This window comes from Nansenia antarctica, assembly GCF_963989245.1.
Source record: "Nansenia antarctica genome assembly, chromosome: 12".
Taxonomy (NCBI): domain Eukaryota; kingdom Metazoa; phylum Chordata; class Actinopteri; order Argentiniformes; family Microstomatidae; genus Nansenia; species Nansenia antarctica.
This window is the reverse complement of record NC_137682.1, coordinates 21,993,135-22,003,134: the sequence shown is the minus strand read 5'-3', so window position 1 is coordinate 22,003,134 and position 10,000 is coordinate 21,993,135. Positions and strand designations below refer to the sequence as shown.

At 44.5% G+C, this 10,000-nt stretch overlaps 1 protein-coding gene across 1 annotated transcript in view; it reads right to left on the bottom strand.

Moving 5' to 3' along the window:
• dync2h1 (dynein cytoplasmic 2 heavy chain 1) overlaps nt 1-10,000 on the bottom strand; it is a gene marked incomplete at both ends in the record, with an annotated part of 167,986 nt that overhangs the window by 10,617 nt on the left and 147,369 nt on the right.

The following is a 10,000-nucleotide window of genomic DNA, read 5'->3' as shown; positions in this document are numbered from 1 at the left end:
GGGGTTAGGGGTATGGGGAGAGAGGGGGCGGTTAGGGGTATGGGGAGAGAGAGGGGGGGGGTTAGGGGTATGGGGAGAGAGGGGGGGGGGGGGGTAGGGGTATTTTCCATAATTAAATTATGGAAAATAATGATCCACGATCTACTTTTTTTCTGAGATGCACCTGTCAATGGGGTGTGCTTGGGGATGATAGTCAGTTGTCTACAGTGGGCTTGTTCATGTTCTTCAATGGATGGACATCGCAATCATTGGACTTATGGGGAACGTTCCCCTTATGAAGACGTTCATTACTGTGAAGTCAATGTGGACGGTGCTCAACTTGTCCAGCCTCTCGCTACGTGCAATGAACATGAATGTAAAAAGTCAATATATTTGCATGAATATCAATATGATACACACAGGACAAGGACGAATAAGATATGTGCAGTGTGCACGTATATCCTTTGTGTCCTATCCTTCATATAGAATATGTGAGAGGTCATATTTGGATTAATGTTGGTGGAAATAGTATCCATTTCAAAGGGTTTCTCCAGTTTCATCCTTCTGCCAGCAGAGTTGCAGTTGCTAATTTCTCCAGTTTCTGGCGTACGCATGGGTCTCAGTGTACGTAGAGGTGCACAGTTTCATGCCAAGTTAGTTTTTTATAAACCCCCCCCCCAAAAATGTGGGCATACGCAAGCTTTATTAATGAGGCCCCAGAACCCTAATATCTAACTTCCTCTGTGGATACCGTATGTCTCCGACAATCTATAGTCGCACAATAACAGACAACCCCAAGAAGAGATGTGTAGGAAAGAGGGCTTTTACATAAAGATCACACAAAGACAAATGTGTGGGGTTAATAGCAACGAGGCTGAATGGATGAATGTTCTAGACATTATGTGTCAGAACAGACACAAACCCAACAAACTGTAAACAACATGTTCCTAACACAAACACACACACGCATAGCGCAGTCTATTTCCCACAACCTGAGTAGTCATATTATATCTAAAGACCATTCCTAGAGTAGTCAGTATTTACACTAAACTCCAGTACTGCACATTTAAATGTAACTCTGCCATGCCCATTCATATCCACTAGTACACCCTCACCTGCCTCCCTCCTCTGTCAAACCACACACTGTAGAGGCTGAAACATTAAGGCAATGTGTGCAGGGTTCCTACAAGTTTCAACAAGTCAAATTTAAAACCCTTTTAGACCTTTTTTAGACCTCTTTGAATAGAATTTTAGACCTATTCGCGAAACCATACGATAGCTTTTTGGCATCCTCGAGGTGATGAAATTAGGGATTTCACTGCCATACAGACAAAAAAGGAAGCGAATTGGCATTCTTTGGTTCCAACTTGCTTAATTTCCGCGTAAATAGATGTGGTCGGACTGATTTCCTTGCAGGATCTCATTTTTAAGACCTAGCACCTCGTTTTTAGACCGAATAACTGAAATTTGGGACCTTTTTAGGCCTTATAAATTGGAATGCCGGATTTTAGACTTCAAGGCTTTTTAAAACCAGCGCGGGAACCCTGTGTGTGTGTGTGTGTGTGTGTGTGTGTGTGTGTGTGTGTGTGCTTATGGACTACAGCTTCCTGGTTGTGACACGGGGTCCGCAGAGGCCTGAGAGAGAGAGAATGGGATGGCAGTTTCTCCAGAAGCAGAGGGAGGGATCACAGTGACAGTGACAGATGACGCCAGGGAGCGAAAAGAGAGAGGGGGAGAGAAAAGAAAGATTGAGAGAAAGAGGGGATGAGAGAGCATAGCCATTACGGTTTAAATGGGTAAGCCATTCATAACTTAAGGCCATGGACCATTTGCAACTACTGGGAGCTGGCGTTAATCGCCCCTTAATCGTTGGCTATCAAACAAAGCTCTGGTAATCATAAAAAAACGCTTCCAGATTTTTGATGTGTGTTTTTGAAATTGTAACAACGCTATTACATTAAAAACAGACAATTAGGGAAAAAACTGAGATGGAGGGTTAGGGACACGGGTTCCATAACAGCAGTTATTTTATTAACGTCCGTGGGGGGACGACCTCCGTTTGGGACGACAGCACACGCGTTAGAGCTCTGTCTCTCTCTCTCTCAACGCACACACAGGCAGGACATCATGCGTCGTCCATCACGTCTGACAGGGAACCTCTAATAACGTTCCACCTCACAGCTCTTAACTACTGTCTCTGCCCTCAGCACGCACACTCAGTCTGAGCCGGGGTTCTCCGGGGGTGTGTGAGGTGTCAGCTGTGGTTATCTGAGCGCTGCAGGTTTGGCAGGTTCTCCAGTTCTCCAGCTCCCTGAATCTCTCTCTCACTCTCAACCAGAACAGCCAAGGAATGGGCTGGCGGGCGAGAGGGCGATGACTAGTGTGAAGAAAAAGACTCCAATAACAGATCAAATTGTCAGCACTTGAACAGATCATCCTGGTATAGGCTCCGGGATGACAATCTCGTGAAAGTAAAGTTTGAGTGTCTGGGCTAGTAGTGTTATATTGCAACATTTTTAGTAAGAAGACTTTGTGACAGTGATTTGAGTGTTTAGTTATGGCAATTTGTAAGTTTAGTTTGTCCAATCATATCACAGCAAAAGTCACTACAGGCAGAAAACTCTGACAAACAACTTGCTAATATCTGATGGTGAAAAGCTTCTAGACAAAATATTCTTGTCATCTTTAAAAAAACATGTCTATTACTTGCTGTGGTAAATCAGAAATCAGAAATTTGCCAACTCCCACCATTGTAAGTCACTGAATGTCATTCAGTCACAGTCGGTCAGTCAGTCACTGTCAGTGAAGCGTTGTTTGTTTGTCCGAGTTTTCAAAGGGGGCGTGGCTTAGTGATAGGTCCATTGTATTGCTGACTAGCAGATTACCCAACGATTAGTTGACTTTCCCATCGGGTGTATATGTGAATGAGTACTGGTCAGTATCAAGTAAAGCACAACTCTGATGTTAAAGATCTTTTACAGATCGTCTTCTAAGAGAACAAGACTGTGTGATTTACACAGTAGGTACCAGACTACAAAAAACTAGTAGGAGAGTGAGACAGTGATATGAGAGAGAGAGAGAGAGAGAGTGAGAGACAGAGAGAGAGAGAGAGATTGAGAGAGAGAGATTGAGAGAGAGAGAGAGAGAGAGAGAAAGAGAGTGAGAGACAGAGAGAGATTGAGAGATTGAGAGAGAGAGTGAGGACAGATAGAGAGAGAGAGAGAGATTGAGAGAGATTGAGAGAGAGAGAGTGAGGACAGAGAGAGAGAGAGAGAGAGCGTGAGATAGAGAGAGAGAGAGAGTGAGGACACAGAGAGAGAGAGTGAGGACAGAGAGAGAGAGATTGAGAGAGAGAGAGAGTGAGGACAGAGAGAGAGAGAGATGACACAGAGAGAGACAGAGAGAGAGAGAGAGAGAGAGAGAGAGAGAAAGAGAGAGAGAGAGAGAGAGAGAGAGAGAGAGAGAGAGAGAGAGAGAGAGCGTGCTCAGAGCCACTGGTAGCTTGTCATAATTTGAGCTGTGAGGAAGAAGCTGGGTATTAGACATTACACACTGATCCTGATTTAGCAGGAATAAGTGCCATGTCATACAGCATGTCGGAGCAATTTCCTCTCTCAATCAGGGTGAGCAATCATGTCTGTAATTGGTGGAGTAATTACATCTTTAATTGCCTCTCTAACAGTTCAGCTGAGGAGCAGGGAACCGAGACTGCCAGAACAACGCTAGGCACTCGCTGACACAATATGGCCTCCATCTCAGCCAAGTCCACAAGAGTGTGTGGAGAGAGTATGCGTGTTTCAGAGTAAGGTTGTGTGTTCATCTGCTTGTACAGTATACAAAGCCCATCGTAAGTAAGGGATTAGTGAAGCATTTTTTTTTTTTGGAGCTGTACACTCCAAAAGATGATTCTAATGATTCTAAGTCAGAGGCCCCACCTGACAATACCTTAATGAACACATTCTTAGACAATTTGGACTTCCCCATAATTAACCAAACAACTTAAAAGAATCTAGATAATCCACGTAGTTTAGAAGAGGTTACAGGCAGTCTCAAATTGATGCAGAAAGGCAAGGTATCGGCACCCAGACGGCACCCAGACGGCTTCCCAGTTGATTTTGAAAGACATTTTCGGACCAAATAGTTCCCATGTTTATTCTCAAGAGTAAATTTGATATTTTCAAATCCGAGACTTTGCTCGCTGTAACTTCCCCAATTTCCCCCCATCAACCACTTGATTCTCTCACTGACACAATTCTATCTTTCCCTGTAGTCCGTGGAGTCATTTAAACTGTGGTGGAGTGAATCATGTTAGCTTTATCGTCTCCTTTTGCAACTAGGAACACTTTGTCAAAAGAGCTTGGTATTACCTTTTCACCTGAACGGCGGCAGGGGGCCGTGGACAGAGTCAACTCTACTTTATCTTGCCCAGACTGGCACTGATACAGTTTAAGGTCCTACACAAGGTCACACCTGACCAAAGCTAAACTCTAACTGTAAAAGCAAACCGTCTGACACCAGTGAGGTATGTGATAGATGTTATCTCTCTCCGGCCAGCCACACACACATTTTTTTGCTGTCCAAAGCTGGATTCTTTTTGGTTCTCTTTTTATGATACACTCTTGAAGGCTTTCAATAAGCCGGTGGTTCCTAGCCCTTTAATCTCTATTTTTGGTGTCTCTGAGGAATTTTCCCGCTTCACTACCAGGGAGAACAATGTTATAGCCTTTGCTTCGCTCGTCGCCCGCAGACGTATTTTACTGCATTGGAAGGACCAAAAGCCTCCATCTTCTAATTCTTGGTTGAACGACTTAATGTCCATAAAATCCTTTTTATGTCTAGAGAAGATTAAGTATAATGTAAGGGGCTGCTCTGATGAGTCCAACAAAACTTGGAATCCTATTTTCTCTTTTGTTAATTCTATTCCTTCTTTAGGTGATCAGATAGTCTTATTACTAATTTTACAAAGTACACAGTACGCTACTATTTGTATTTATATTGTCAGTATATTCATATTATATACTGGACGGTTAGAAGGCAATGATAAACGATTGTCTTTCTTGGTGTGTGAATGGTCATTCAGCCCTGGTCATTCAGCCGCAACACAGTTATTTCTTTGTTTCTTTTGAGTCCTCTCTTTTACTGTTTTAGTTTTTTTTAGGTTCCTCTTTTTTATACTGTACTGTCCCTTTTTGTTTTTGTTTTGTTGGGGGGTGGGGGGTTGGCTAGTATGTCTTGTTTTTGTATTGTTCTAAAAATGTATTCATGTTTTGGGCGGAAGTATCAGAGAGTGAGTTTCGGAGACGGGAGATGGTTTAGAGATGGAAGAAGGCAGACTTGGTGACTGACCGTATGTGTGGTTCAAAAGAAAGGGTTGGGTCCAGCATGACTCAAGTTGGTCCAGGAGGATGGTGTGCTAGATAGTATCAAAAGCCGCAGAAAGGTCAAGGAGAATGAGTATGTTGACATTGCCATCAGCAGCAGCCAAGAGGAGATCACTGACCACCTTGACCAGAGCTGTTTCGGTGCAGTGCTTGGCCCTGAATCCGGATTGTAGTGGTTCAAACAGTGGTTCAAACAGTGTGACATGTGGTTCTGGAGTTGAGAGGCAACTGCACGTTCTAGAATCTTGCTGAGAAAGGAGAGGTTGGAGATGGATCGGAAATAACTGAGGTTGTCTGGGTCCAGGCCCTGCTTCTTTAGGATGGGAGTGACAGCAGCTAGTTTCAGTGCAGTGGGGACGGTTAAGATTGATGAGTTGATGATATCGACATGAGGGGGCAGAGGACAGTCAGGCTAGCCTTGACCAGAGAGGTGGGCATGGGGTCCAGGGAGCAGGTGGATGGGCGGGAGCCAGAGACCAGCGTCATGATAGAGTCAATTTCCACAGGGGAGAGGGCAGAGAGGGAACAGGGAGGTGGGAGTGGAGGAACAGTTGTGTCAGATGGAGGGATAGATGAAGAATGAGCTGCTGATAGATGCCATTCATCTTACTTTGAAAGTAATCAATGAATCTGTTGCAGTGATGAAGAACGTGGTGTGGAGGGAGCTGTCAGGAGGCTGGAGGAGTCTATTAATGGTGTAGAACAGAGATTTAGGATTTCCTTGACCAGTGGATATCAGATTTGAATAATAGGAGAAATCGTTATCGAAAAATAACCGCGTTTTTTTTCCGGTTAACCGGGATTCAAAATGAACATTTTGAGCCGCCAATTTCAAATAATGGAGCCCTATAGTATACTACTACAATACATTTGTGTCCAAAACACCAGAAGCACAATTAGGCTACTTCATAGTTTCACAAATATAAGTGGTCGCTGGAATGCGATTTCTTTTCAATACATTATTTGTGCATTTAAGACACATCTACAGACCGAAAGGAAATTCAACCAGCAAACATCATATTCACATCAGCAGCACAGCGGCAACTTCAAAGAGACAAAGCAGAGATTCCTTATTTGACAACATCAGACAACACCAAGAGTCTGCCAACCAGGATAATGCCAGCACTCCAAAACTGACTCAACCGGTAATCAATCAGCCAAACAGCAGTGAATATGCAAGCCGTATTCCATCCATTAATACACAGCGTAATGCGCACACACCGGCAAGCCTACCTGGCTTCTGTGATTGGCTTTGGCTGCGGGTCCCGAAGTATTGATTTATTTATTTCCGATGGTCACTTAGTTCATCTCCTTCCATAAGATCCTTCATCCAAAGCGCCATCCGATGTTATTGTGGGAGCTTTCGGTCTTTCATAGACCTTCTTCAGGCATATGCATTACCAAAAACAATTTGTATTGTATCCTACAGACCCTTGCGGTCTGTAGTGGTCTGTAGTGGTCTGCAATGTTAATGTAAATGCAATGTACCCCGTCACAGTGGGCCTGAAAGTTGCATCGAGATTAGTCTTAGATTTAGTCTGTAAGGCTGTTCTAGTTTTTTTTGCCAGAAAAACAAGCTTGTTCACCTTTTCAGCCTTCAGAAGGGCTTGTAACTGTGCCTGCTGTGCTGAACAGGGATCAATTCGCCTTCCTAACAGTGTTGCCAGATGGGATTGATTTCCAGCCCCAGGAAATCCCGCCACAGGAAGCCCAGTTGGGAAGAGGAAGCACAAAACAAGATACCTGGAGGAACCCGTTGACGACCAGCAAGCGGCCTTCCTCACCTTCCAAACCACAACAACGACCCGCGCTTCCGTCTCTCTCGCTGGGTGTGAGAGACAAGAAGAGCAAGGAGAAGCACTGTAAGATGTCCATGGAGAGGACGGACAGAGAGAACTGGAGCAGAAGCCTGAGTGTGGAGATGGTCGACGGGGGGGCCAGGAAGCACCACAAGAAGAAGCACAAGAAGAAGCGGCACAGGAGGAAGGAAGGCCCGGGGGAAACGCTCCCCCACCTTCATCACCATAGACAGTGACAGTGACCACCATGCTACTGAACCAGGCCTGCCCGGCAAGCACCAGCACTGGCAGCAATGGCCTCGTCATCAAAGGCACCACAACAGGAAACCCCTCAGATTCTAGCCTGCTGGAGTCACAAGATGTGTTACAAGACTGGGAACAGCAGGTTCAACCTAGTGCAGGGCTGGACAATGGAGTCGGTGTCTCAAAGCCTTCTGCATCTCCACCTCCATCTGCTAAAGCACCGGATAACGACATAGACAAGTGTGATGTCAAACACGGCGAGGATGTGCAGGTCCCCATCCGCTTCCAAGGACGAGGCTCCAAACTCTCTCAGCCCTTTAAATGCTAGCGCAAGGCATTCTAAGGACGGTTCCTAGTACAGACCTCATCCAGACTTTAGAGCAGAAAAGGATGCACAAACTGATATAGGAATATAAACATTGTGGTTGCACTTTTTTTAAGTTAGTCATCCTACGCATCTCGCTGTTTCATAATGATTTTATTTACTGCCAAAACGTGTTATTTTATTGGGGATGTGCCACTTTGAATCAAGCCAAAAAGGTTGTGTGTGTGTCTTCTTTGAAGACACTGCCGTTTCTAAGGCGGACCTGTAAAAGAGAGACACAGTTCGGTCTCGTCTATCACTCTATTGGGCATTCAGGTGTCTTAAAAGAAAAACACAAATACATACCCCCCACCACCCACCCACCCACAAAGATTCTGGTAGAAGCATCTCCCCAACGGGATGTGTGCAACCCTCCCCCAATGAAACAAACAAAGTGTCACACCTCTAGTAGCTCTCTAGTGTCAACCTACCTACCTACCTGGTGATCCCTGAGGAAATGTGACAAGTTATGAACTCAATAAAAGTGCACAGTATTAAAGATGCATAAGTAATAGAAAAGTATTACATTAAACAGTAAAAAAAAAAAAAAAAAAAAAAAAAATCAAACAATCGACTATGAGATTTGGGAATGGCACCTGCAGTGTTAGAATTTTTGTAACTGAGGAAATTATACACATTTAAACAGGAAAGGTGCATTCAAGTAATCATAGTAACCAATTTTAAAGGGAAGAAAAAAAGAGAGCAATAGCAACATCACCCTGCAACAGGAGACCACTGACAACGTTACAAAGCAACGCACCTGCCATGATTGGGAAATGTAGTTCTTGTAGCTAACAACAATGGTTAGCTAGACAGTTAGCATATCCGCTAAACAGTGTCTGGAGTGACTGCTTTTTAAAAAACATTTCTCAACAAAATCCAATGCCAATGATGGATATTTAAACCTGTGAGTTTGTCCGCCGGGCAGGGTAATGCATAGTGTTGCAGAAAGGTGTCCAAGCTTTATGCCCGGGCAGGAATGGAGCTCCCTCTTCACTTTGGCAAAGGCGGACCATTTACTAGCCACCATCGGGGTGAAGTCAGGAGAATGTAAATCATCCTACCCATGTAGGAGTGAAGAGAGACTTCCCCAGCTCGGCGCAGGATTTGGTTCTGAACTTGAAATAGGTTTACTTTAATGACAAGTGGACGGGGAGGGGGGGCGGGATGTTCCCCATCCTTGGGCCTGGCAGGGCCCGGTCCAGTTCGGGTTTGTTGCCAACTCGTAGGAGTTGTGCCGCAAACTCGGTGGGGCGAGGGCCCTCTGAACCCTCAGGCAAGCCCAGCAGAGGAACATTATTACATCGTGAACGTCCTCCAGGTCCTAACATTTCTTAGAAAAGGAATGTTCACGTTAACTTCAAGGTCGGTTAGCCTGCTATCATGGTCGTTAGCCAAGCACTCGAGGTCCGCAATAGTGTCGCCAGGAGAGACAATTTTGCTCTCAAAAGCTGCTGTTATCTCTCTTTTTACAGCCTGTGAAATGATGGAGTTTTTAAATTTACTGCAAATGTCAGAGCACATTTCGTACATCATCTGTCTCATATTCAGAAGCGGAGTCTCGTTAGCATCTAGCTGCTGTTGGGCTTCTGGCTCAGGGGATAGTCTGCTGTTACAGTATCGGATTTCCCTCGACCTGCCATCATATATTGTCCACGAATGGAAAATAAGTTAGCTAAAGTAAATAGCTGCAATATTACAGCCTGATATTGACAAAGGTACAAAATAGTGCAGAAAAAGTATATAATAAGTCACATTCCAGTGGAGCTACCGCAAAACACATCCTACATCTTCCCTGGTCAGAAGCGCCCCAGGGTTGTACTTTATGAATGGTGAAATTATATAATTTTTTTTAAAAAGAGGAGAAGAGAATCTCTTCTTTAAACTTAAAATAATAATTGATTGATTTCAAATCCGAACTTTTGGAGTGTAGAGCCAAAAGAAGAACAAAATAATGCTTCACTGTCCCATTATTACTGTGTGTATTTAAGCCGCCATCCTTCAGTAGTGTATGAGAAGCCCTTGTGTCTGTCTAGGTTGGGTGAGTTTACTGAGTTAGTACACGAGTGTATGCGTGCGTGCGTGTGTCACTGCATGTGTGTGTGTGTGTGTGTGTGTGTGTGTGTGTGTGTGTGTGTGTGTGGGGGCTGTCTAGACAGACTGGGTGTGAGGTGTAGAGGGTGCACCTGTGTCTCATAACTCACAGGGGTGAGAGAAGAGAGGAAAAGGAACGG